This window comes from Misgurnus anguillicaudatus, chromosome 10 (genome assembly GCF_027580225.2).
Source record: "Misgurnus anguillicaudatus chromosome 10, ASM2758022v2, whole genome shotgun sequence".
NCBI lineage: Eukaryota > Metazoa > Chordata > Actinopteri > Cypriniformes > Cobitidae > Misgurnus > Misgurnus anguillicaudatus.
The window spans coordinates 7139672-7163426 of record NC_073346.2 but is presented as its reverse complement, the minus strand read 5'-3'; the positions used below and the strand labels follow the sequence as shown (position 1 = coordinate 7163426).

Here is a 23755-nt window from a genome sequence, read left to right as displayed (position 1 = left end):
CCAGTTGTTCAGTGATCACGTGTTTGGCTCGTCTTTAGCCTCATTATCTAGTAGAAAATCTTAAATTGTGCTAAAGTTGAAAGACTGTCCTATGTAAGTTGGTGACGTGTTCCACGTATTAGAGTCTGTTAAAGAAAAAGCTCTGCGGCCATTGCCTGTGGCAGTAAACTGTACTTCGCACTCACCTCTTGAAGAATCTCTTGTTTGCCTTGTGTGCTCGAGACACAATGCCACCGGTTCTTTTAAGGATGTCGCCGCCGTATGGTTAACTGTTGTCTACATTAGAAGGCAACTGCGAACCATAAAAAGGCCCTGAGACGTACAGAGATGGCGCTTTTTCGCTAAATTGCAATGCCGGCGTCCATCCGCATTTGATCAAGTATTTTCATTGCGCGTTTAAGTAGAACGAGCAGGGTCTGAGAATGGCGATTCCTTTTTGTGACCCTGTTCTAAAACAGTATGATCAAGGGGGAAAGGATCATTGAATGCAAAACCACTTTGACAGCATCCGTTACAGGGCATATGGAGACGGGCTGGGTGTGCTTTTGGCAAATGAAAGGCTTCGGGCACATTGTTCCTCATTTCGAAAAATCCACATTCGTCACTATTTCAAGGCGTTTGTAAAGAAATAAATAAGAATTAAAGATGAGCTGCATGAAGGCAATAAAATCGTGAGTCATTCCAAAAGCTACACCGGCACATTCGCTGAGGAGCGCAATCGACTCGCCCGGGCCAGTTGGGTTGGTCAGGATGGCCGAGCGGTCTAAGGCGCTGCGTTCAGGTCGCAGTCTCCTCTGGAGGCGTGGGTTCGAATCCCACTTCTGACATTCTCTTGCCTTTGTTGTAGCCACCCGTGCTGTGTATCGCGCTTTCTTCCGAGGGAGCGTCCTTTTCAAAGACGCCAGGAGACAGGCACGCGGGGGATGACCCGGTTTCCCATTTTGGTAGAGATGAAGGTTCAAGGTTCAATTTATTGCAATATAGTGTCAAACACAATTGGAATTCTTTACATCCAGTCACGCATGGATGTAATGTGGCAAACGAAACATTAAGACAGAACAAGATATGACAATACACAGTCATATGGAAGGTGAATGGAAGGTGCTAAGAGTAATAATGATACTTACACTAATACTGAATGATAAAAGTAGGAGTAATAGAAACAATAAAGTGCAAACAGTGCATTCAGTCCTGAAAAGGAATTGAATTGTCATTAAGCAGCCTGGCGGCCGTGGGAAAGAAGCTCAGGCGATGCCGGGATTTTGCAGTTCTCGGGAGCCGAAGCCTTCTACCTGAAAGGAGCAGCTGAAACATGGTACAGCCTGGATGAGATGGGTCAGACATAATTTTTCTTGCCCTTCTCACAGCCCTGATGTTGTGAAGGGATTCCAGAGAAGGTAGAGAGGTGTTGATCACTCTCTCTGCCGAGCGGATCACCCGCTGCAGCTTGGCCTTGTCCTTGGCTGCTGCAGCAGGGAACCATGTAATTATTGATTGTGTAATAATGGATTTAATGATGGCAGAGTAAAACCGGATTAATATTTATTAATGAAGTTTGGCAGCTGGCCTCCAGAATCCAGCTGTCTTCTCCGAGCATGACTTCACAGGGTGTTGGGCCAGTGGCGCAATGGATAACGCGTCTGACTACGGATCAGAAGATTCTAGGTTCGACTCCTGGCTGGCTCGATCCTGTTTTTACTCCTTCCTCCCACAAGTTGGGTGTCTGCTGTCCTGCGTCAACATGCCTCAGTAGAGCAGAGGATGCACACCAGGCTCTGATTGCTCAGATGGCGGAGCGCAGGACTGCAGGCAGGCAATTTAGCCGTCCAACCTTAGGTCGATGGGCCGGAGGCAGTGAAGCTTTGCCTCTTGGAGGTGCTGCGATCCTTGCCTTCGAAGCCAGCATTGCGCATAACCCGGCCGGTGAAAAAGGCAAGCGCACGTCAAAAGAGCGTTCCCTGACCGGGAATCGAACCCGGGCCGCGGCGGTGAGAGCGCCGAATCCTAGCCACTAGACCACCAGGGAGGACACGCTGGCCTTCAGGCCGTGGACGCGTGGCACACTGTGCGGAAGGAAAATGGGGCTAAAGGCTCAAACTAGTCGACAAAAGGGCACCCTGCCCCGTGTGAGGCTCGAACTCACGACGTTCAGATTATGAGACTGACGCGCTGCCTAACTGCGCCAACGAGGCACGCCCACACCGACGGCTCCTGGGTGGCCCCTTGTGTCTGGTTGCGTGGCATTTTGTGCACCACCAGCGAGGAAACTCTTGCGAGGAGAGCACGACTGGGCTTCTTGCACTCTGGCTACCCACACTGAGGACCTTCTCGTTCTTAATTTGTTACACGTACAGAAACAACTTCAAGGAGACACAGAGGGGCTATGTCATGCCACCAGCGAGGAAACTCCTGCGAGGAGAGCACGACTGGGCTTCTTGCACTCTGGCTACCCACACTGAGGACCTTCTCGTTCTTAATTTGTTACACGTACAGAAACAACTTCAAGGAGACACAGAGGGGCTATGTCATGCCCAGGATTCCTATCGTCTTTTAAATGGTGTCGAGAATGGCACGCCTGCCGTTGCTGGACGATCTTGGCGCACATGCTCTCAGGCTAGATAAAACCCATTATAAATAAACACTTACATTTGACACATTTGACACAGCTGACAGATTAATGGAATAACGTTACATATCCACAATGCAAAGTCCCAGTTGTTCAGTGATCACGTGTTTGGCTCGTCTTTAGCCTCATTATCTAGTAGAAAAACTTAAATTGTGCTAAAGTTGAAAGACTGTCCTATGTAAGTTGGTGACGTGTTCCACGTATTAGAGTCTGTTAAAGAAAAAGCTCTGCGGCCATTGCCTGTGGCAGTAAACTGTACTTCGCACTCACCTCTTGAAGAATCTCTTGTTTGCCTTGTGTGCTCGAGACACAATGCCACCGGTTCTTTTAAGGATGTCGCCGCCGTATGGTTAACTGTTGTCTACATTAGAAGGCAACTGCGAACCATAAAAAGGCCCTGATGCGTACAGAGATGGCGCTTTTTCGCTAAATTGCAATGCCGGCGTCCATCCGCATTTGATCAAGTATTTTCATTGCGCGTTCAAGTAGAACGAGCAGGGTCTGAGAATGGCGATTCCTTTTTGTGACCCTGTTCTAAAACAGTATGATCAAGGGGGAAAGGATCATTGAATGCAAAACCACTTTGACAGCATCCGTTACAGGGCATATGGAGACGGGCTGGGTGTGCTTTTGGCAAATGAAAGGCTTCGGGCACATTGTTCCTCATTTCGAAAAATCCACATTCGTCACTATTTCAAGGCGTTTGTAAAGAAATAAATAAGAATTAAAGATGAGCTGCATGAAGGCAATAAAAAAGTGAGTCATTCCAAAAGCTACACCGGCACATTCGCTGAGGAGCGCAATCGACTCGCCCGGGCCAGTTGGGTTGGTCAGGATGGCCGAGCGGTCTAAGGCGCTGCGTTCAGGTCGCAGTCTCCTCTGGAGGCGTGGGTTCGAATCCCACTTCTGACATTCTCTTGCCTTTGTTGTAGCCACCCGTGCTGTGTATCGCGCTTTCTTCCGAGGGAGCGTCCTTTTCAAAGACGCCAGGAGACAGGCACGCGGGGGATGACCCGGTTTCCCATTTTGGTAGAGATGAAGGTTCAAGGTTCAATTTATTGCAATATAGTGTCAAACACAATTGGAATTCTTTACATCCAGTCACGCATGGATGTAATGTGGCAAACGAAACATTAAGACAGAACAAGATATGACAATACACAGTCATATGGAAGGTGAATGGAAGGTGCTAAGAGTAATAATGATACTTACACTAATACTGAATGATAAAAGTAGGAGTAATAGAAACAATAAAGTGCAAACAGTGCATTCAGTCCTGAAAAGGAATTGAATTGTCATTAAGCAGCCTGGCGGCCGTGGGAAAGAAGCTCAGGCGATGCCGGGATTTTGCAGTTCTCGGGAGCCGAAGCCTTCTACCTGAAAGGAGCAGCTGAAACATGGTACAGCCTGGATGAGATGGGTCAGACATAATTTTTCTTGCCCTTCTCACAGCCCTGATGTTGTGAAGGGATTCCAGAGAAGGTAGAGAGGTGTTGATCACTCTCTCTGCCGAGCGGATCACCCGCTGCAGCTTGGCCTTGTCCTTGGCTGCTGCAGCAGGGAACCATGTAATTATTGATTGTGTAATAATGGATTTAATGATGGCAGAGTAAAACCGGATTAATATTTATTAATGAAGTTTGGCAGCTGGCCTCCAGAATCCAGCTGTCTTCTCCGAGCAAGACTTCACAGGGTGTTGGGCCAGTGGCGCAATGGATAACGCGTCTGACTACGGATCAGAAGATTCTAGGTTCGACTCCTGGCTGGCTCGATCCTGTTTTTACTCCTTCCTCCCACAAGTTGGGTGTCTGCTGTCCTGCGTCAACATGCCTCAGTAGAGCAGAGGATGCACACCAGGCTCTGATTGCTCAGATGGCGGAGCGCAGGACTGCAGGCAGGCAATTTAGCCGTCCAACCTTAGGTCGATGGGCCGGAGGCAGTGAAGCTTTGCCTCTTGGAGGTGCTGCGATCCTTGCCTTCGAAGCCAGCATTGCGCATAACCCGGCCGGTGAAAAAGGCAAGCGCACGTCAAAAGAGCGTTCCCTGACCGGGAATCGAACCCGGGCCGCGGCGGTGAGAGCGCCGAATCCTAGCCACTAGACCACCAGGGAGGACACGCTGGCCTTCAGGCCGTGGACGCGTGGCACACTGTGCGGAAGGAAAATGGGGCTAAAGGCTCAAACTAGTCGACAAAAGGGCACCCTGCCCCGTGTGAGGCTCGAACTCACGACCTTCAGATTATGAGACTGACGCGCTGCCTAACTGCGCCAACGAGGCACGCCCACACCGACGGCTCCTGGGTGGCCCCTTGTGTCTGGTTGCGTGGCATTTTGTGCACCACCAGCGAGGAAACTCTTGCGAGGAGAGCACGACTGGGCTTCTTGCACTCTGGCTACCCACACTGAGGACCTTCTCGTTCTTAATTTGTTACACGTACAGAAACAACTTCAAGGAGACACAGAGGGGCTATGTCATGCCCAGGATTCCTATCGTCTTTTAAATGGTGTCGAGAATGGCACGCCTGCCGTTGCTGGACGATCTTGGCGCACATGCTCTCAGGCTAGATAAAACCCATTATAAATAAACACTTACATTTGACACATTTGACACAGCTGACAGATTAATGGAATAACGTTACATATCCACAATGCAAAGTCCCAGTTGTTCAGTGATCACGTGTTTGGCTCGTCTTTAGCCTCATTATCTAGTAGAAAAACTTAAATTGTGCTAAAGTTGAAAGACTGTCCTATGTAAGTTGGTGACGTGTTCCACGTATTAGAGTCTGTTAAAGAAAAAGCTCTGCGGCCATTGCCTGTGGCAGTAAACTGTACTTCGCACTCACCTCTTGAAGAATCTCTTGTTTGCCTTGTGTGCTCGAGACACAATGCCACCGGTTCTTTTAAGGATGTAGCAGCCGTATGGTTAACTGTTGTCTACATTAGAAGGCAACTGCGAACCATAAAAAGGCCCTGAGACGTACAGAGATGGCGCTTTTTCGCTAAATTGCAATGCCGGCGTCCATCCGCATTTGATCAAGTATTTTCATTGCGCGTTCAAGTAGAACGAGCAGGGTCTGAGAATGGCGATTCCTTTTTGTGACCCTGTTCTAAAACAGTATGATCAAGGGGGAAAGGATCATTGAATGCAAAACCACTTTGACAGCATCCGTTACAGGGCATATGGAGACGGGCTGGGTGTGCTTTTGGCAAATGAAAGGCTTCGGGCACATTGTTCCTCATTTCGAAAAATCCACATTCGTCACTATTTCAAGGCGTTTGTAAAGAAATAAATAAGAATTAAAGATGAGCTGCATGAAGGCAATAAAAAAGTGAGTCATTCCAAAAGCTACACCGGCACATTCGCTGAGGAGCGCAATCGACTCGCCCGGGCCAGTTGGGTTGGTCAGGATGGCCGAGCGGTCTAAGGCGCTGCGTTCAGGTCGCAGTCTCCTCTGGAGGCGTGGGTTCGAATCCCACTTCTGACATTCTCTTGCCTTTGTTGTAGCCACCCGTGCTGTGTATCGCGCTTTCTTCCGAGGGAGCGTCCTTTTCAAAGACGCCAGGAGACAGGCACGCGGGGGATGACCCGGTTTCCCATTTTGGTAGAGATGAAGGTTCAAGGTTCAATTTATTGCAATATAGTGTCAAACACAATTGGAATTCTTTACATCCAGTCACGCATGGATGTAATGTGGCAAACGAAACATTAAGACAGAACAAGATATGACAATACACAGTCATATGGAAGGTGAATGGAAGGTGCTAAGAGTAATAATGATACTTACACTAATACTGAATGATAAAAGTAGGAGTAATAGAAACAATAAAGTGCAAACAGTGCATTCAGTCCTGAAAAGGAATTGAATTGTCATTAAGCAGCCTGGCGGCCGTGGGAAAGAAGCTCAGGCGATGCCGGGATTTTGCAGTTCTCGGGAGCCGAAGCCTTCTACCTGAAAGGAGCAGCTGAAACATGGTACAGCCTGGATGAGATGGGTCAGACATAATTTTTCTTGCCCTTCTCACAGCCCTGATGTTGTGAAGGGATTCCAGAGAAGGTAGAGAGGTGTTGATCACTCTCTCTGCCGAGCGGATCACCCGCTGCAGCTTGGCCTTGTCCTTGGCTGCTGCAGCAGGGAACCATGTAATTATTGATTGTGTAATAATGGATTTAATGATGGCAGAGTAAAACCGGATTAATATTTATTAATGAAGTTTGGCAGCTGGCCTCCAGAATCCAGCTGTCTTCTCCGAGCATGACTTCACAGGGTGTTGGGCCAGTTGCGCAATGGATAACGCGTCTGACTACGGATCAGAAGATTCTAGGTTCGACTCCTGGCTGGCTATCCTGTTTTTACTCCTTCCTCCCACAAGTTGGGTGTCTGCTGTCCTGCGTCAACATGCCTCAGTAGAGCAGAGGATGCACACCAGGCTCTGATTGCTCAGATGGCGGAGCGCAGGACTGCAGGCAGGCAATTTAGCCATCCAACCTTAGGTCCATGGGCCGGAGGCAGTGAAGCTTTGCCTCTTGGAGGTGCTGCGATCCTTGCCTTCGAAGCCAGCATTGCGCATAACCCGGCCGGTGAAAAAGGCAAGCGCACGTCAAAAGAGCGTTCCCTGACCGGGAATCGAACCCGGGCCGCGGCGGTGAGAGCGCCGAATCCTAGCCACTAGACCACCAGGGAGGACACGCTGGCCTTCAGGCCGTGGACGCGTGGCACACTGTGCGGAAGGAAAATGGGGCTAAAGGCTCAAACTAGTCGACAAAAGGGCACCCTGCCCCGTGTGAGGCTCGAACTCACGACCTTCAGATTATGAGACTGACGCGCTGCCTAACTGCGCCAACGAGGCACGCCCACACCGACGGCTCCTGGGTGGCCCCTTGTGTCTGGTTGCGTGGCATTTTGTGCACCACCAGCGAGGAAACTCTTGCGAGGAGAGCACGACTGGGCTTCTTGCACTCTGGCTACCCACACTGAGGACCTTCTCGTTCTTAATTTGTTACACGTACAGAAACAACTTCAAGGAGACACAGAGGGGCTATGTCATGCCCAGGATTCCTATCGTCTTTTAAATGGTGTCGAGAATGGCACGCCTGCCGTTGCTGGACGATCTTGGCGCACATGCTCTCAGGCTAGATAAAACCCATTATAAATAAACACTTACATTTGACACATTTGACACAGCTGACAGATTAATGGAATAACGTTACATATCCACAATGCAAAGTCCCAGTTGTTCAGTGATCACGTGTTTGGCTCGTCTTTAGCCTCATTATCTAGTAGAAAAACTTAAATTGTGCTAAAGTTGAAAGACTGTCCTATGTAAGTTGGTGACGTGTTCCACGTATTAGAGTCTGTTAAAGAAAAAGCTCTGCGGCCATTGCCTGTGGCAGTAAACTGTACTTCGCACTCACCTCTTGAAGAATCTCTTGTTTGCCTTGTGTGCTCGAGACACAATGCCACCGGTTCTTTTAAGGATGTCGCCGCCGTATGGTTAACTGTTGTCTACATTAGAAGGCAACTGCGAACCATAAAAAGGCCCTGAGACGTACAGAGATGGCGCTTTTTCGCTAAATTGCAATGCCGGCGTCCATCCGCATTTGATCAAGTATTTTCATTGCGCGTTCAAGTAGAACGAGCAGGGTCTGAGTATGGCGATTCCTTTTTGTGACCCTGTTCTAAAACAGTATGATCAAGGGGGAAAGGATCATTGAATGCAAAAACACTTTGACAGCATCCGTTACAGGGCATATGGAGACGGGCTGGGTGTGCTTTTGGCAAATGAAAGGCTTCGGGCACATTGTTCCTCATATCGAAAAATCCACATTCGTCACTATTTCAAGGCGTTTGTAAAGAAATAAATAAAATTAAAGATGAGCTGCATGAAGGCAATAAAATCGTGAGTCATTCCAAAAGCTACACCGGCACATTCGCTGAGGAGCGCAATCGACTCGCCCGGGCCAGTTGGGTTGGTCAGGATGGCCGAGCGGTCTAAGGCGCTGCGTTCAGGTCGCAGTCTCCTCTGGAGGCGTGGGTTCGAATCCCACTTCTGACATTCTCTTGCCTTTGTTGTAGCCACCCGTGCTGTGTATCGCGCTTTCTTCCGAGGGAGCGTCCTTTTCAAAGACGCCAGGAGACAGGCACGCGGGGGATGACCCGGTTTCCCATTTTGGTAGAGATGAAGGTTCAAGGTTCAATTTATTGCAATATAGTGTCAAACACAATTGGAATTCTTTACATCCAGTCACGCATGGATGTAATGTGGCAAACGAAACATTAAGACAGAACAAGATATGACAATACACAGTCATATGGAAGGTGAATGGAAGGTGCTAAGAGTAATAATGATACTTACACAAATACTGAATGATAAAAGTAGGAGTAATAGAAACAATAAAGTGCAAACAGTGCATTCAGTCCTGAAAAGGAATTGAATTGTCATTAAGCAGCCTGGCGGCCGTGGGAAAGAAGCTCAGGCGATGCCGGGATTTTGCAGTTCTCGGGAGCCGAAGCCTTCTACCTGAAAGGAGCAGCTGAAACATGGCACAGCCTGGATGAGATGGGTCAGACATAATTTTTCTTGCCCTTCTTACAGCCCTGATGTTGTGAAGGGATTCCAGAGAAGGTAGAGAGGTGTTGATCACTCTCTCTGCCGAGCGGATCACCCGCTGCAGCTTGGCCTTGTCCTTGGCTGCTGCAGCAGGGAACCATGTAATTATTGATTGTGTAATAATGGATTTAATGATGGCAGAGTAAAACCGGATTAATATTTAATAATGAAGTTTGGCAGCTGGCCTCCAGAATCCAGCTGTCTTCTCCAAGCATGACTTCCCAGGTTGTTGGGCCAGTGGCGCAATGGATAACGCGTCTGACTACGGATCAGAAGATTCTAGGTTCGACTCCTGGCTGGCTCGATCCTGTTTTTACTCCTTCCTCCCACAAGTTGGGTGTCTGCTGTCCTGCGTCAACATGCCTCAGTAGAGCAGAGGACGCACACCAGGCTCTGATTGCTCAGATGGCGGAGCACAGGACTGCAGGCAGGCAATTTAGCCGTCCAACCTTAGGTCGATGGGCCGGAGGCAGTGGAGCTTTGCCTCTTGGAGGTGCTGCGATCCTTGCCTTCGAAGCCAGCATTGCGCATAACCCGGCCGGTGAAAAAGGCAAGCGCACGTCAAAAGAGCGTTCCCTGACCGGGAAACGAACCCGGGCCGCGGCGGTGAGAGCGCCGAATCCTAGCCACTAGACCACCAGGGAGGACACGCTGGCCTTCAGGCCGTAGACGCGTGGCACACTGTGCGGAAGGAAAACGGGGCTAAAGGCTCAAACTAGTCGACAAAAGGGCACCCTGCCTCGTGTGAGGCTCGAACTCACGACCTTCAGATTATGAGACTGACGCGCTGCCTAACTGCGCCAACGAGGCACGCCCAGACCGGCGGCGCCTGGGTGGCCCCTTGTGTCTGGTTGCGTGGCATTTTGTGCGCCACCAGCGAGGAAACTCCTGCGAGGAGAGCACGACTGGGCTTCTTGCACTCTGGCTACCCACACTGAGGACCTTCTCGTTCTTAATTTGTTACACGTACAGAAACAACTTCAAGGAGACACAGAGGGGCTATGTCATGCCCAGGATTCCTATCGTCTTTTAAATGGTGTCGAGAATGGCACGCCTGCCGTTGCTGGACGATCTTGGCGCACATGCTCTCAGGCTAGATAAAACCCATTATAAATAAACACTTACATTTGACACATTTGACACAGCTGACAGATTAATGGAATAACGTTACATATCCACAATGCAAAGTCCCAGTTGTTCAGTGATCACGTGTTTGGCTCGTCTTTAGCCTCATTATCTAGTAGAAAAACTTAAATTGTGCTAAAGTTGAAAGACTGTCCTATGTAAGTTGGTGACGTGTTCCACGTATTAGAGTCTGTTAAAGAAAAAGCTCTGCGGCCATTGCCTGTGGCAGTAAACTGTACTTCGCACTCACCTCTTGAAGAATCTCTTGTTTGCCTTGTGTGCTCGAGACACAATGCCACCGGTTCTTTTAAGGATGTCGCCGCCGTATGGTTAACTGTTGTCTACATTAGAAGGCAACTGCGAACCATAAAAAGGCCCTGAGACGTACAGAGATGGCGCTTTTTCGCTAAATTGCAATGCCGGCGTCCATCCGCATTTGATCAAGTATTTTCATTGCGCGTTCAAGTAGAACGAGCAGGGTCTGAGAATGGCGATTCCTTTTTGTGACCCTGTTCTAAAACAGTATGATCAAGGGGGAAAGGATCATTGAATGCAAAACCACTTTGACAGCATCCGTTACAGGGCATATGGAGACGGGCTGGGTGTGCTTTTGGCAAATGAAAGGCTTCGGGCACATTGTTCCTCATTTCGAAAAATCCACATTCGTCACTATTTCAAGGCGTTTGTAAAGAAATAAATAAGAATTAAAGATGAGCTGCATGAAGGCAATAAAATCGTGAGTCATTCCAAAAGCTACACCGGCACATTCGCTGAGCAGCGCAATCGACTCGCCCGGGACAGTTGGGTTGGTCAGGATGGCCGAGCGGTCTAAGGCGCTGCGTTCAGGTCGCAGTCTCCTCTGGAGGCGTGGGTTCGAATCCCACTTCTGACATTCTCTTGCCTTTGTTGTAGCCACCCGTGCTGTGTATCGCGCTTTCTTCCGAGGGAGCGTCCTTTTCAAAGACGCCAGGAGACAGGCACGCGGGGGATGACCCGGTTTCCCATTTTGGTAGAGATGAAGGTTCAAGGTTCAATTTATTGCAATATAGTGTCAAACACAATTGGAATTCTTTACATCCAGTCACGCATGGATGTAATGTGGCAAACGAAACATTAAGACAGAACAAGATATGACAATACACAGTCATATGGAAGGTGAATGGAAGGTGCTAAGAGTAATAATGATACTTACACAAATACTGAATGATAAAAGTAGGAGTAATAGAAACAATAAAGTGCAAACAGTGCATTCAGTCCTGAAAAGGAATTGAATTGTCATTAAGCAGCCTGGCGGCCGTGGGAAAGAAGCTCAGGCGATGCCGGGATTTTGCAGTTCTCGGGAGCCGAAGCCTTCTACCTGAAAGGAGCAGCTGAAACATGGCACAGCCTGGATGAGATGGGTCAGACATAATTTTTCTTGCCCTTCTTACAGCCCTGATGTTGTGAAGGGATTCCAGAGAAGGTAGAGAGGTGTTGATCACTCTCTCTGCCGAGCGGATCACCCGCTGCAGCTTGGCCTTGTCCTTGGCTGCTGCAGCAGGGAACCATGTAATTATTGATTGTGTAATAATGGATTTAATGATGGCAGAGTAAAACCGGATTAATATTTAATAATGAAGTTTGGCAGCTGGCCTCCAGAATCCAGCTGTCTTCTCCAAGCATGACTTCCCAGGTTGTTGGGCCAGTGGCGCAATGGATAACGCGTCTGACTACGGATCAGAAGATTCTAGGTTCGACTCCTGGCTGGCTCGATCCTGTTTTTACTCCTTCCTCCCACAAGTTGGGTGTCTGCTGTCCTGCGTCAACATGCCTCAGTAGAGCAGAGGACGCACACCAGGCTCTGATTGCTCAGATGGCGGAGCGCAGGACTGCAGGCAGGCAATTTAGCCGTCCAACCTTAGGTCGATGGGCCGGAGGCAGTGGAGCTTTGCCTCTTGGAGGTGCTGCGATCCTTGCCTTCGAAGCCAGCATTGCGCATAACCCGGCCGGTGAAAAAGGCAAGCGCACGTCAAAAGAGCGTTCCCTGACCGGGAATCGAACCCGGGCCACGGCGGTGAGAGCGCCGAATCCTAGCCACTAGACCACCAGGGAGGACACGCTGGCCTTCAGGCCGTAGACGCGTGGCACACTGTGCGGAAGGAAAACGGGGCTAAAGGCTCAAACTAGTCGACAAAAGGGCACCCTGCCCCGTGTGAGGCTCGAACTCACGACCTTCAGATTATGAGACTGACGCGCTGCCTAACTGCGCCAACGAGGCACGCTCAGACCGGCGGCGCCTGGGTGGCCCCTTGTGTCTGGTTGCGTGGCATTTTGTGCGCCACCAGCGAGGAAACTCCTGCGAGGAGAGCACGACTGGGCTTCTTGCACTCTGGCTACCCACACTGAGGACCTTCTCGTTCTTAATTTGTTACACGTACAGAAACAACTTCAAGGAGACACAGAGGGGCTATGTCATGCCCAGGATTCCTATCGTCTTTTAAATGGTGTCAAGAATGGCACGCCTGCCGTTGCTGGACGATCTTGGCGCACATGCTCTCAGGCTAGATAAAACCCATTATAAATAAACACTTACATTTGACACATTTGACACAGCTGACAGATTAATGGAATAACGTTACATATCCACAATGCAAAGTCCCAGTTGTTCAGTGATCACGTGTTTGGCTCGTCTTTAGCCTCATTATCTAGTAGAAAAACTTAAATTGTGCTAAAGTTGAAAGACTGTCCTATGTAAGTTGGTGACGTGTTCCACGTATTAGAGTCTGTTAAAGAAAAAGCTCTGCGGCCATTGCCTGTGGCAGTAAACTGTACTTCGCACTCACCTCTTGAAGAATCTCTTGTTTGCCTTGTGTGCTCGAGACACAATGCCACCGGTTCTTTTAAGGATGTCGCCGCCGTATGGTTAACTGTTGTCTACATTAGAAGGCAACTGCGAACCATAAAAAGGCCCTGAGACGTACAGAGATGGCGCTTTTTCGCTAAATTGCAATGCCGGCGTCCATCCGCATTTGATCAAGTATTTTCATTGCGCGTTCAAGTAGAACGAGCAGGGTCTGAGTATGGCGATTCCTTTTTGTGACCCTGTTCTAAAACAGTATGATCAAGGGGGAAAGGATCATTGAATGCAAAACCACTTTGACAGCATCCGTTACAGGGCATATGGAGACGGGCTGGGTGTGCTTTTGGCAAATGAAAGGCTTCGGGCACATTGTTCCTCATTTCGAAAAATCCACATTCGTCACTATTTCAAGGCGTTTGTAAAGAAATAAATAAGAATTAAAGATGAGCTGCATGAAGGCAATAAAATCGTGAGTCATTCCAAAAGCTACACCGGCACATTCGCTGAGCAGCGCAATCGACTCGCCCGGGCCAGTTGGGTTGGTCAGGATGGCCGAGCGGTCTAAGGCGCTGCGTTCAGGTCGCAGTCTCCTCTGGAGGCGTGGGTTCGAATCCCACTTCTGACATTCTCTTGCCTTTGTTGTAGCCACCCGTGCTGTGTATCGCGCTTTCTTCCGAGGGAGCGTCCTTTTCAAAGACGCCAGGAGACAGGCACGCGGGGGATGACCCGGTTTCCCATTTTGGTAGAGATGAAGGTTCAAGGTTCAATTTATTGCAATATAGTGTCAAACACAATTGGAATTCTTTACATCCAGTCACGCATGGATGTAATGTGGCAAACGAAACATTAAGACAGAACAAGATATGACAATACACAGTCATATGGAAGGTGAATGGAAGGTGCTAAGAGTAATAATGATACTTACACAAATACTGAATGATAAAAGTAGGAGTAATAGAAACAATAAAGTGCAAACAGTGCATTCAGTCCTGAAAAGGAATTGAATTGTCATTAAGCAGCCTGGCGGCCGTGGGAAAGAAGCTCAGGCGATGCCGGGATTTTGCAGTTCTCGGGAGCCGAAGCCTTCTACCTGAAAGGAGCAGCTGAAACATGGCACAGCCTGGATGAGATGGGTCAGACATAATTTTTCTTGCCCTTCTTACAGCCCTGATGTTGTGAAGGGATTCCAGAGAAGGTAGAGAGGTGTTGATCACTCTCTCTGCCGAGCGGATCACCCGCTGCAGCTTGGCCTTGTCCTTGGCTGCTGCAGCAGGGAACCATGTAATTATTGATTGTGTAATAATGGATTTAATGATGGCAGAGTAAAACCGGATTAATATTTAATAATGAAGTTTGGCAGCTGGCCTCCAGAATCCAGCTGTCTTCTCCAAGCATGACTTCCCAGGTTGTTGGGCCAGTGGCGCAATGGATAACGCGTCTGACTACGGATCAGAAGATTCTAGGTTCGACTCCTGGCTGGCTCGATCCTGTTTTTACTCCTTCCTCCCACAAGTTGGGTGTCTGCTGTCCTGCGTCAACATGCCTCAGTAGAGCAGAGGACGCACACCAGGCTCTGATTGCTCAGATGGCGGAGCGCAGGACTGCAGGCAGGCAATTTAGCCGTCCAACCTTAGGTCGATGGGCCGGAGGCAGTGGAGCTTTGCCTCTTGGAGGTGCTGCGATCCTTGCCTTCGAAGCCAGCATTGCGCATAACCCGGCCGGTGAAAAAGGCAAGCGCACGTCAAAAGAGCGTTCCCTGACCGGGAATCGAACCCGGGCCGCGGCGGTGAGAGCGCCGAATCCTAGCCACTAGACCACCAGGGAGGACACGCTGGCCTTCAGGCCGTAGACGCGTGGCACACTGTGCGGAAGGAAAACGGGGCTAAAGGCTCAAACTAGTCGACAAAAGGGCACCCTGCCCCGTGTGAGGCTCGAACTCACGACCTTCAGATTATGAGACTGACGCGCTGCCTAACTGCGCCAACGAGGCACGCTCAGACCGGCGGCGCCTGGGTGGCCCCTTGTGTCTGGTTGCGTGGCATTTTGTGCGCCACCAGCGAGGAAACTCCTGCGAGGAGAGCACGACTGGGCTTCTTGCACTCTGGCTACCCACACTGAGGACCTTCTCGTTCTTAATTTGTTACACGTACAGAAACAACTTCAAGGAGACACAGAGGGGCTATGTCATGCCCAGGATTCCTATCGTCTTTTAAATGGTGTCAAGAATGGCACGCCTGCCGTTGCTGGACGATCTTGGCGCACATGCTCTCAGGCTAGATAAAACCCATTATAAATAAACACTTACATTTGACACATTTGACACAGCTGACAGATTAATGGAATAACGTTACATATCCACAATGCAAAGTCCCAGTTGTTCAGTGATCACGTGTTTGGCTCGTCTTTAGCCTCATTATCTAGTAGAAAAACTTAAATTGTGCTAAAGTTGAAAGACTGTCCTATGTAAGTTGGTGACGTGTTCCACGTATTAGAGTCTGTTAAAGAAAAAGCTCTGCGGCCATTGCCTGTGGCAGTAAACTGTACTTCGCACTCACCTCTTGAAGAATCTCTTGTTTGCCTTGTGTGCTCGAGACACAATGCCACCGGTTCTTTTAAGGATGTCGCCGCCGTATGGTTAACTGTTGTCTACATTAGAAGGCAACTGCGAACCATAAAAAGGCCCTGAGACGTACAGAGATGGCGCTTTTTCGCTAAATTGCAATGCCGGCGTCCATCCGCATTTGATCAAGTATTTTCATTGCGCGTTCAAGTAGAACGAGCAGGGTCTGAGTATGGCGATTCCTTTTTGTGACCCTGTTCTAAAACAGTATGATCAAGGGGGAAAGGATCATTGAATGCAAAACCACTTTGACAGCATCCGTTACAGGGCATATGGAGACGGGCTGGGTGTGCTTTTGGCAAATGAAAGGCTTCGGGCACATTGTTCCTCATTTCGAAAAATCCACATTCGTCACTATTTCAAGGCGTTTGTAAAAAAATAAATAAGAATTAAAGATGAGCTGCATGAAGGCAATAAAATCGTGAGTCATTCCAAAAGCTACACCGGCACATTCGCTGAGGAGCGCAATCGACTCCCCCGGGCCAGTTGGGTTGGTCAGGATGGCCGAGCGGTCTAAGGCGCTGCGTTCAGGTCGCAGTCTCCTCTGGAGGCGTGGGTTCGAATCCCACTTCTGACATTCTCTTGCCTTTGTTGTAGCCACCCGTGCTGTGTATCGCGCTTTCTTCCGAGGGAGCGTCCTTTTCAAAGACGCCAGGAGACAGGCACGCGGGGGATGACCCGGTTTCCCATTTTGGTAGAGATGAAGGTTCAAGGTTCAATTTATTGCAATATAGTGTCAAACACAATTGGAATTCTTTACATCCAGTCACGCATGGATGTAATGTGGCAAACGAAACATTAAGACAGAACAAGATATGACAATACACAGTCATATGGAAGGTGAATGGAAGGTGCTAAGAGTAATAATGATACTTACACAAATACTGAATGATAAAAGTAGGAGTAATAGAAACAATAAAGTGCAAACAGTGCATTCAGTCCTGAAAAGGAATTGAATTGTCATTAAGCAGCCTGGCGGCCGTGGGAAAGAAGCTCAGGCGATGCCGGGATTTTGCAGTTCTCGGGAGCCGAAGCCTTCTACCTGAAAGGAGCAGCTGAAACATGGCACAGCCTGGATGAGATGGGTCAGACATAATTTTTCTTGCCCTTCTTACAGCCCTGATGTTGTGAAGGGATTCCAGAGAAGGTAGAGAGGTGTTGATCACTCTCTCTGCCGAGCGGATCACCCGCTGCAGCTTGGCCTTGTCCTTGGCTGCTGCAGCAGGGAACCATGTAATTATTGATTGTGTAATAATGGATTTAATGATGGCAGAGTAAAACCGGATTAATATTTAATAATGAAGTTTGGCAGCTGGCCTCCAGAATCCAGCTGTCTTCTCCAAGCATGACTTCCCAGGTTGTTGGGCCAGTGGCGCAATGGATAACGCGTCTGACTACGGATCAGAAGATTCTAGGTTCGACTCCTGGCTGGCTCGATCCTGTTTTTACTCCTTCCTCCCACAAGTTGGGTGTCTGCTGTCCTGCGTCAACATGCCTCAGTAGAGCAGAGGACGCACACCAGGCTCTGATTGCTCAGATGGCGGAGCGCAGGACTGCAGGCAGGCAATTTAGCCGTCCAACCTTAGGTCGATGGGCCGGAGGCAGTGAAGCTTTGCCTCTTGGAGGTGCTGCGATCCTTGCCTTCGAAGCCAGCATTGCGCATAACCCGGCCGGTGAAAAAGGCAAGCGCATGTCAAAAGAGCGTTCCCTGACCGGGAATCGAACCCGGGCCGCGGCGGTGAGAGCGCCGAATCCTAGCCACTAGACCACCAGGGAGGACACGCTGGCCTTCAGGCCGTAGACGCGTGGCACACTGTGCGGAAGGAAAACGGGGCTAAAGGCTCAAACTAGTCGACAAAAGGGCACCCTGCCCCGTGTGAGGCTCGAACTCACGACCTTCAGATTATGAGACTGACGCGCTGCCTAACTGCGCCAACGAGGCACGCCCAGACCGGCGGCGCCTGGGTGGCCCCTTGTGTCTGGTTGCGTGGCATTTTGTGCGCCACCAGCGAGGAAACTCCTGCGAGGAGAGCACGACTGGGCTTCTTGCACTCTGGCTACCCACACTGAGGACCTTCTCGTTCTTAATTTGTTACACGTACAGAAACAACTTCAAGGAGACACAGAGGGGCTATGTCATGCCCAGGATTCCTATCGTCTTTTAAATGGTGTCGAGAATGGCACGCCTGCCGTTGCTGGACGATCTTGGCGCACATGCTCTCAGGCTAGATAAAACCCATTATAAATAAACACTTACATTTGACACATTTGACACAGCTGACAGATTAATGGAATAACGTTACATATCCACAATGCAAAGTCCCAGTTGTTCAGTGATCACGTGTTTGGCTCGTCTTTAGCCTCATTATCTAGTAGAAAAACTTAAATTGTGCTAAAGTTGAAAGACTGTCCTATGTAAGTTGGTGACGTGTTCCACGTATTAGAGTCTGTTAAAGAAAAAGCTCTGCGGCCATTGCCTGTGGCAGTAAACTGTACTTCGCACTCACCTCTTGAAGAATCTCTTGTTTGCCTTGTGTGCTCGAGACACAATGCCACCGGTTCTTTTAAGGATGTCGCCGCCGTATGGTTAACTGTTGTCTACATTAGAAGGCAACTGCGAACCATAAAAAGGCCCTGAGACGTACAGAGATGGCGCTTTTTCGCTAAATTGCAATGCCGGCGTCCATCCGCATTTGATCAAATATTTTCATTGCGCGTTCAAGTAGAACGAGCAGGGTCTGAGTATGGCGATTCCTTTTTGTGACCCTGTTCTAAAACAGTATGATCAAGGGGGAAAGGATCATTGAATGCAAAACCACTTTGACAGCATCCGTTACAGGGCATATGGAGACGGGCTGGGTGTGCTTTTGGCAAATGAAAGGCTTCGGGCACATTGTTCCTCATTTCGAAAAATCCACATTCGTCACTATTTCAAGGCGTTTGTAAAGAAATAAATAAGAATTAAAGATGAGCTGCATGAAGGCAATAAAATCGTGAGTCATTCCAAAAGCTACACCGGCACATTCGCTGAGGAGCGCAATCGACTCGCCCGGGACAGTTGGGTTGGTCAGGATGGCCGAGCGGTCTAAGGCGCTGCGTTCAGGTCGCAGTCTCCTCTGGAGGCGTGGGTTCGAATCCCACTTCTGACATTCTCTTGCCTTTGTTGTAGCCACCCGTGCTGTGTATCGCGCTTTCTTCCGAGGGAGCGTCCTTTTCAAAGACGCCAGGAGACAGGCACGCGGGGGATGACCCGGTTTCCCATTTTGGTAGAGATGAAGGTTCAAGGTTCAATTTATTGCAATATAGTGTCAAACACAATTGGAATTCTTTACATCCAGTCACGCATGGATGTAATGTGGCAAACGAAACATTAAGACAGAACAAGATATGACAATACACAGTCATATGGAAGGTGAATGGAAGGTGCTAAGAGTAATAATGATACTTACACAAATACTGAATGATAAAAGTAGGAGTAATAGAAACAATAAAGTGCAAACAGTGCATTCAGTCCTGAAAAGGAATTGAATTGTCATTAAGCAGCCTGGCGGCCGTGGGAAAGAAGCTCAGGCGATGCCGGGATTTTGCAGTTCTCGGGAGCCGAAGCCTTCTACCTGAAAGGAGCAGCTGAAACATGGCACAGCCTGGATGAGATGGGTCAGACATAATTTTTCTTGCCCTTCTTACAGCCCTGATGTTGTGAAGGGATTCCAGAGAAGGTAGAGAGGTGTTGATCACTCTCTCTGCCGAGCGGATCACCCGCTGCAGCTTGGCCTTGTCCTTGGCTGCTGCAGCAGGGAACCATGTAATTATTGATTGTGTAATAATGGATTTAATGATGGCAGAGTAAAACCGGATTAATATTTAATAATGAAGTTTGGCAGCTGGCCTCCAGAATCCAGCTGTCTTCTCCAAGCATGACTTCCCAGGTTGTTGGGCCAGTGGCGCAATGGATAACGCGTCTGACTACGGATCAGAAGATTCTAGGTTCGACTCCTGGCTGGCTCGATCCTGTTTTTACTCCTTCCTCCCACAAGTTGGGTGTCTGCTGTCCTGCGTCAACATGCCTCAGTAGAGCAGAGGACGCACACCAGGCTCTGATTGCTCAGATGGCGGAGCGCAGGACTGCAGGCAGGCAATTTAGCCGTCCAACCTTAGGTCGATGGGCCGGAGGCAGTGAAGCTTTGCCTCTTGGAGGTGCTGCGATCCTTGCCTTCGAAGCCAGCATTGCGCATAACCCGGCCGGTGAAAAAGGCAAGCGCACGTCAAAAGAGCGTTCCCTGACCGGGAATCGAACCCGGGCCGCGGCGGTGAGAGCGCCGAATCCTAGCCACTAGACCACCAGGGAGGACACGCTGGCCTTCAGGCCGTAGACGCGTGGCACACTGTGCGGAAGGAAAACGGGGCTAAAGGCTCAAACTAGTCGACAAAAGGGCACCCTGCCCCGTGTGAGGCTCGAACTCACGACCTTCAGATTATGAGACTGACGCGCTGCCTAACTGCGCCAACGAGGCACGCCCAGACCGGCGGCGCCTGGGTGGCCCCTTGTGTCTGGTTGCGTGGCATTTTGTGCGCCACCAGCGAGGAAACTCCTGCGAGGAGAGCACGACTGGGCTTCTTGCACTCTGGCTACCCACACTGAGGACCTTCTCGTTCTTAATTTGTTACACGTACAGAAACAACTTCAAGGAGACACAGAGGGGCTATGTCATGCCCAGGATTCCTATCGTCTTTTAAATGGTGTCGAGAATGGCACGCCTGCCGTTGCTGGACGATCTTGGCGCACATGCTCTCAGGCTAGATAAAACCCATTATAAATAAACACTTACATTTGACACATTTGACACAGCTGACAGATTAATGGAATAACGTTACATATCCACAATGCAAAGTCCCAGTTGTTCAGTGATCACGTGTTTGGCTCGTCTTTAGCCTCATTATCTAGTAGAAAAACTTAAATTGTGCTAAAGTTGAAAGACTGTCCTATGTAAGTTGGTGACGTGTTCCACGTATTAGAGTCTGTTAAAGAAAAAGCTCTGCGGCCATTGCCTGTGGCAGTAAACTGTACTTCGCACTCACCTCTTGAAGAATCTCTTGTTTGCCTTGTGTGCTCGAGACACAATGCCACCGGTTCTTTTAAGGATGTCGCCGCCGTATGGTTAACTGTTGTCTACATTAGAAGGCAACTGCGAACCATAAAAAGGCCCTGAGACGTACAGAGATGGCGCTTTTTCGCTAAATTGCAATGCCGGCGTCCATCCGCATTTGATCAAGTATTTTCATTGCGCGTTCAAGTAGAACGAGCAGGGTCTGAGTATGGCGATTCCTTTTTGTGACCCTGTTCTAAAACAGTATGATCAAGGGGGAAAGGATCATTGAATGCAAAACCACTTTGACAGCATCCGTTACAGGGCATATGGAGACGGGCTGGGTGTGCTTTTGGCAAATGAAAGGCTTCGGGCACATTGTTCCTCATTTCGAAAAATCCACATTCGTCACTATTTCAAGGCGTTTGTAAAGAAATAAATAAGAATTAAAGATGAGCTGCATGAAGGCAATAAAATCGTGAGTCATTCCAAAAGCTACACCGGCACATTCGCTGAGGAGCGCAATCGACTCGCCCGGGCCAGTTGGGTTGGTCAGGATGGCCGAGCGGTCTAAGGCGCTGCGTTCAGGTCGCAGTCTCCTCTGGAGGCGTGGGTTCGAATCCCACTTCTGACATTCTCTTGCCTTTGTTGTAGCCACCCGTGCTGTGTATCGCGCTTTCTTCCGAGGGAGCGTCCTTTTCAAAGACGCCAGGAGACAGGCACGCGGGGGATGACCCGGTTTCCCATTTTGGTAGAGATGAAGGTTCAAGGTTCAATTTATTGCAATATAGTGTCAAACACAATTGGAATTCTTTACATCCAGTCACGCATGGATGTAATGTGGCAAACGAAACATTAAGACAGAACAAGATATGACAATACACAGTCATATGGAAGGTGAATGGAAGGTGCTAAGAGTAATAATGATACTTACACAAATACTGAATGATAAAAGTAGGAGTAATAGAAACAATAAAGTGCAAACAGTGCATTCAGTCCTGAAAAGGAATTGAATTGTCATTAAGCAGCCTGGCGGCCGTGGGAAAGAAGCTCAGGCGATGCCGGGATTTTGCAGTTCTCGGGAGCCGAAGCCTTCTACCTGAAAGGAGCAGCTGAAACATGGCACAGCCTGGATGAGATGGGTCAGACATAATTTTTCTTGCCCTTCTTACAGCCCTGATGTTGTGAAGGGATTCCAGAGAAGGTAGAGAGGTGTTGATCACTCTCTCTGCCGAGCGGATCACCCGCTGCAGCTTGGCCTTGTCCTTGGCTGCTGCAGCAGGGAACCATGTAATTATTGATTGTGTAATAATGGATTTAATGATGGCAGAGTAAAACCGGATTAATATTTAATAATGAAGTTTGGCAGCTGGCCTCCAGAATCCAGCTGTCTTCTCCAAGCATGACTTCCCAGGTTGTTGGGCCAGTGGCGCAATGGATAACGCGTCTGACTACGGATCAGAAGATTCTAGGTTCGACTCCTGGCTGGCTCGATCCTGTTTTTACTCCTTCCTCCCACAAGTTGGGTGTCTGCTGTCCTGCGTCAACATGCCTCAGTAGAGCAGAGGACGCACACCAGGCTCTGATTGCTCAGATGGCGGAGCGCAGGACTGCAGGCAGGCAATTTAGCCGTCCAACCTTAGGTCGATGGGCCGGAGGCAGTGAAGCTTTGCCTCTTGGAGGTGCTGCGATCCTTGCCTTCGAAGCCAGCATTGCGCATAACCCGGCCGGTGAAAAAGGCAAGCGCACGTCAAAAGAGCGTTCCCTGACCGGGAATCGAACCCGGGCCGCGGCGGTGAGAGCGCCGAATCCTAGCCACTAGACCACCAGGGAGGACACGCTGGCCTTCAGGCCGTAGACGCGTGGCACACTGTGCGGAAGGAAAACGGGGCTAAAGGCTCAAACTAGTCGACAAAAGGGCACCCTGCCCCGTGTGAGGCTCGAACTCACGACCTTCAGATTATGAGACTGACGCGCTGCCTAACTGCGCCAACGAGGCACGCCCAGACCGGCGGCGCCTGGGTGGCCCCTTGTGTCTGGTTGCGTGGCATTTTGTGCGCCACCAGCGAGGAAACTCCTGCGAGGAGAGCACGACTGGGCTTCTTGCACTCTGGCTACCCACACTGAGGACCTTCTCGTTCTTAATTTGTTACACGTACAGAAACAACTTCAAGGAGACACAGAGGGGCTATGTCATGCCCAGGATTCCTATCGTCTTTTAAATGGTGTCGAGAATGGCACGCCTGCCGTTGCTGGACGATCTTGGCGCACATGCTCTCAGGCTAGATAAAACCCATTATAAATAAACACTTACATTTGACACATTTGACACAGCTGACAGATTAATGGAATAACGTTACATATCCACAATGCAAAGTCCCAGTTGTTCAGTGATCACGTGTTTGGCTCGTCTTTAGCCTCATTATCTAGTAGAAAAACTTAAATTGTGCTAAAGTTGAAAGACTGTCCTATGTAAGTTGGTGACGTGTTCCACGTATTAGAGTCTGTTAAAGAAAAAGCTCTGCGGCCATTGCCTGTGGCAGTAAACTGTACTTCGCACTCACCTCTTGAAGAATCTCTTGTTTGCCTTGTGTGCTCGAGACACAATGCCACCGGTTCTTTTAAGGATGTCGCCGCCGTATGGTTAACTGTTGTCTACATTAGAAGGCAACTGCGAACCATAAAAAGGCCCTGAGACGTACAGAGATGGCGCTTTTTCGCTAAATTGCAATGCCGGCGTCCATCCGCATTTGATCAAGTATTTTCATTGCGCGTTCAAGTAGAACGAGCAGGGTCTGAGTATGGCGATTCCTTTTTGTGACCCTGTTCTAAAACAGTATGATCAAGGGG

General features: G+C 49.3%; 27 non-coding genes across 27 annotated transcripts; 17 read left to right on the top strand and 10 right to left on the bottom strand.

The window, feature by feature from the left end:
• The first annotated feature begins 744 nt into the window (after positions 1-744).
• trnal-cag (transfer RNA leucine (anticodon CAG)) lies at positions 745-827 on the top strand. Its single transcript has one exon. It is a non-coding gene; the product is annotated as a tRNA-Leu (tRNA).
• Positions 828-1613: 786 nt separating this feature from the next.
• trnar-acg (transfer RNA arginine (anticodon ACG)) lies at positions 1614-1686 on the top strand. Its single transcript has one exon. It is a non-coding gene; the product is annotated as a tRNA-Arg (tRNA).
• A 432-nt stretch (positions 1687-2118) lies between these two features.
• Positions 2119-2192, bottom strand: trnam-cau (transfer RNA methionine (anticodon CAU)). Its single transcript has one exon. It is a non-coding gene; the product is annotated as a tRNA-Met (tRNA).
• Positions 2193-3455: 1263 nt separating this feature from the next.
• trnal-cag (transfer RNA leucine (anticodon CAG)) lies at positions 3456-3538 on the top strand. The gene has a single exon. It is a non-coding gene; the product is annotated as a tRNA-Leu (tRNA).
• A 786-nt stretch (positions 3539-4324) lies between these two features.
• Positions 4325-4397, top strand: trnar-acg (transfer RNA arginine (anticodon ACG)). Its single transcript has one exon. It is a non-coding gene; the product is annotated as a tRNA-Arg (tRNA).
• A 432-nt stretch (positions 4398-4829) lies between these two features.
• Positions 4830-4903, bottom strand: trnam-cau (transfer RNA methionine (anticodon CAU)). Its single transcript has one exon. It is a non-coding gene; the product is annotated as a tRNA-Met (tRNA).
• Positions 4904-6027: 1124 nt separating this feature from the next.
• trnal-cag (transfer RNA leucine (anticodon CAG)) lies at positions 6028-6110 on the top strand. Its single transcript has one exon. It is a non-coding gene; the product is annotated as a tRNA-Leu (tRNA).
• Positions 6111-7399: 1289 nt separating this feature from the next.
• trnam-cau (transfer RNA methionine (anticodon CAU)) lies at positions 7400-7473 on the bottom strand. The gene has a single exon. It is a non-coding gene; the product is annotated as a tRNA-Met (tRNA).
• A 1123-nt stretch (positions 7474-8596) lies between these two features.
• Positions 8597-8679, top strand: trnal-cag (transfer RNA leucine (anticodon CAG)). Its single transcript has one exon. It is a non-coding gene; the product is annotated as a tRNA-Leu (tRNA).
• Positions 8680-9465: 786 nt separating this feature from the next.
• On the top strand, positions 9466-9538 carry trnar-acg (transfer RNA arginine (anticodon ACG)). Its single transcript has one exon. It is a non-coding gene; the product is annotated as a tRNA-Arg (tRNA).
• Positions 9539-9970: 432 nt separating this feature from the next.
• On the bottom strand, positions 9971-10044 carry trnam-cau (transfer RNA methionine (anticodon CAU)). The gene has a single exon. It is a non-coding gene; the product is annotated as a tRNA-Met (tRNA).
• Positions 10045-11168: 1124 nt separating this feature from the next.
• Positions 11169-11251, top strand: trnal-cag (transfer RNA leucine (anticodon CAG)). Its single transcript has one exon. It is a non-coding gene; the product is annotated as a tRNA-Leu (tRNA).
• A 786-nt stretch (positions 11252-12037) lies between these two features.
• trnar-acg (transfer RNA arginine (anticodon ACG)) lies at positions 12038-12110 on the top strand. Its single transcript has one exon. It is a non-coding gene; the product is annotated as a tRNA-Arg (tRNA).
• Positions 12111-12378: 268 nt separating this feature from the next.
• trnae-cuc (transfer RNA glutamic acid (anticodon CUC)) lies at positions 12379-12450 on the bottom strand. Its single transcript has one exon. It is a non-coding gene; the product is annotated as a tRNA-Glu (tRNA).
• Positions 12451-12542: 92 nt separating this feature from the next.
• Positions 12543-12616, bottom strand: trnam-cau (transfer RNA methionine (anticodon CAU)). Its single transcript has one exon. It is a non-coding gene; the product is annotated as a tRNA-Met (tRNA).
• A 1124-nt stretch (positions 12617-13740) lies between these two features.
• On the top strand, positions 13741-13823 carry trnal-cag (transfer RNA leucine (anticodon CAG)). The gene has a single exon. It is a non-coding gene; the product is annotated as a tRNA-Leu (tRNA).
• Positions 13824-14609: 786 nt separating this feature from the next.
• trnar-acg (transfer RNA arginine (anticodon ACG)) lies at positions 14610-14682 on the top strand. Its single transcript has one exon. It is a non-coding gene; the product is annotated as a tRNA-Arg (tRNA).
• Positions 14683-15114: 432 nt separating this feature from the next.
• On the bottom strand, positions 15115-15188 carry trnam-cau (transfer RNA methionine (anticodon CAU)). The gene has a single exon. It is a non-coding gene; the product is annotated as a tRNA-Met (tRNA).
• A 1124-nt stretch (positions 15189-16312) lies between these two features.
• On the top strand, positions 16313-16395 carry trnal-cag (transfer RNA leucine (anticodon CAG)). The gene has a single exon. It is a non-coding gene; the product is annotated as a tRNA-Leu (tRNA).
• A 786-nt stretch (positions 16396-17181) lies between these two features.
• On the top strand, positions 17182-17254 carry trnar-acg (transfer RNA arginine (anticodon ACG)). The gene has a single exon. It is a non-coding gene; the product is annotated as a tRNA-Arg (tRNA).
• Positions 17255-17686: 432 nt separating this feature from the next.
• trnam-cau (transfer RNA methionine (anticodon CAU)) lies at positions 17687-17760 on the bottom strand. The gene has a single exon. It is a non-coding gene; the product is annotated as a tRNA-Met (tRNA).
• A 1124-nt stretch (positions 17761-18884) lies between these two features.
• On the top strand, positions 18885-18967 carry trnal-cag (transfer RNA leucine (anticodon CAG)). The gene has a single exon. It is a non-coding gene; the product is annotated as a tRNA-Leu (tRNA).
• Positions 18968-19753: 786 nt separating this feature from the next.
• trnar-acg (transfer RNA arginine (anticodon ACG)) lies at positions 19754-19826 on the top strand. Its single transcript has one exon. It is a non-coding gene; the product is annotated as a tRNA-Arg (tRNA).
• A 432-nt stretch (positions 19827-20258) lies between these two features.
• On the bottom strand, positions 20259-20332 carry trnam-cau (transfer RNA methionine (anticodon CAU)). Its single transcript has one exon. It is a non-coding gene; the product is annotated as a tRNA-Met (tRNA).
• A 1124-nt stretch (positions 20333-21456) lies between these two features.
• Positions 21457-21539, top strand: trnal-cag (transfer RNA leucine (anticodon CAG)). The gene has a single exon. It is a non-coding gene; the product is annotated as a tRNA-Leu (tRNA).
• A 786-nt stretch (positions 21540-22325) lies between these two features.
• Positions 22326-22398, top strand: trnar-acg (transfer RNA arginine (anticodon ACG)). The gene has a single exon. It is a non-coding gene; the product is annotated as a tRNA-Arg (tRNA).
• Positions 22399-22830: 432 nt separating this feature from the next.
• trnam-cau (transfer RNA methionine (anticodon CAU)) lies at positions 22831-22904 on the bottom strand. The gene has a single exon. It is a non-coding gene; the product is annotated as a tRNA-Met (tRNA).
• Between the last annotated feature and the right edge of the window lie 851 nt (positions 22905-23755).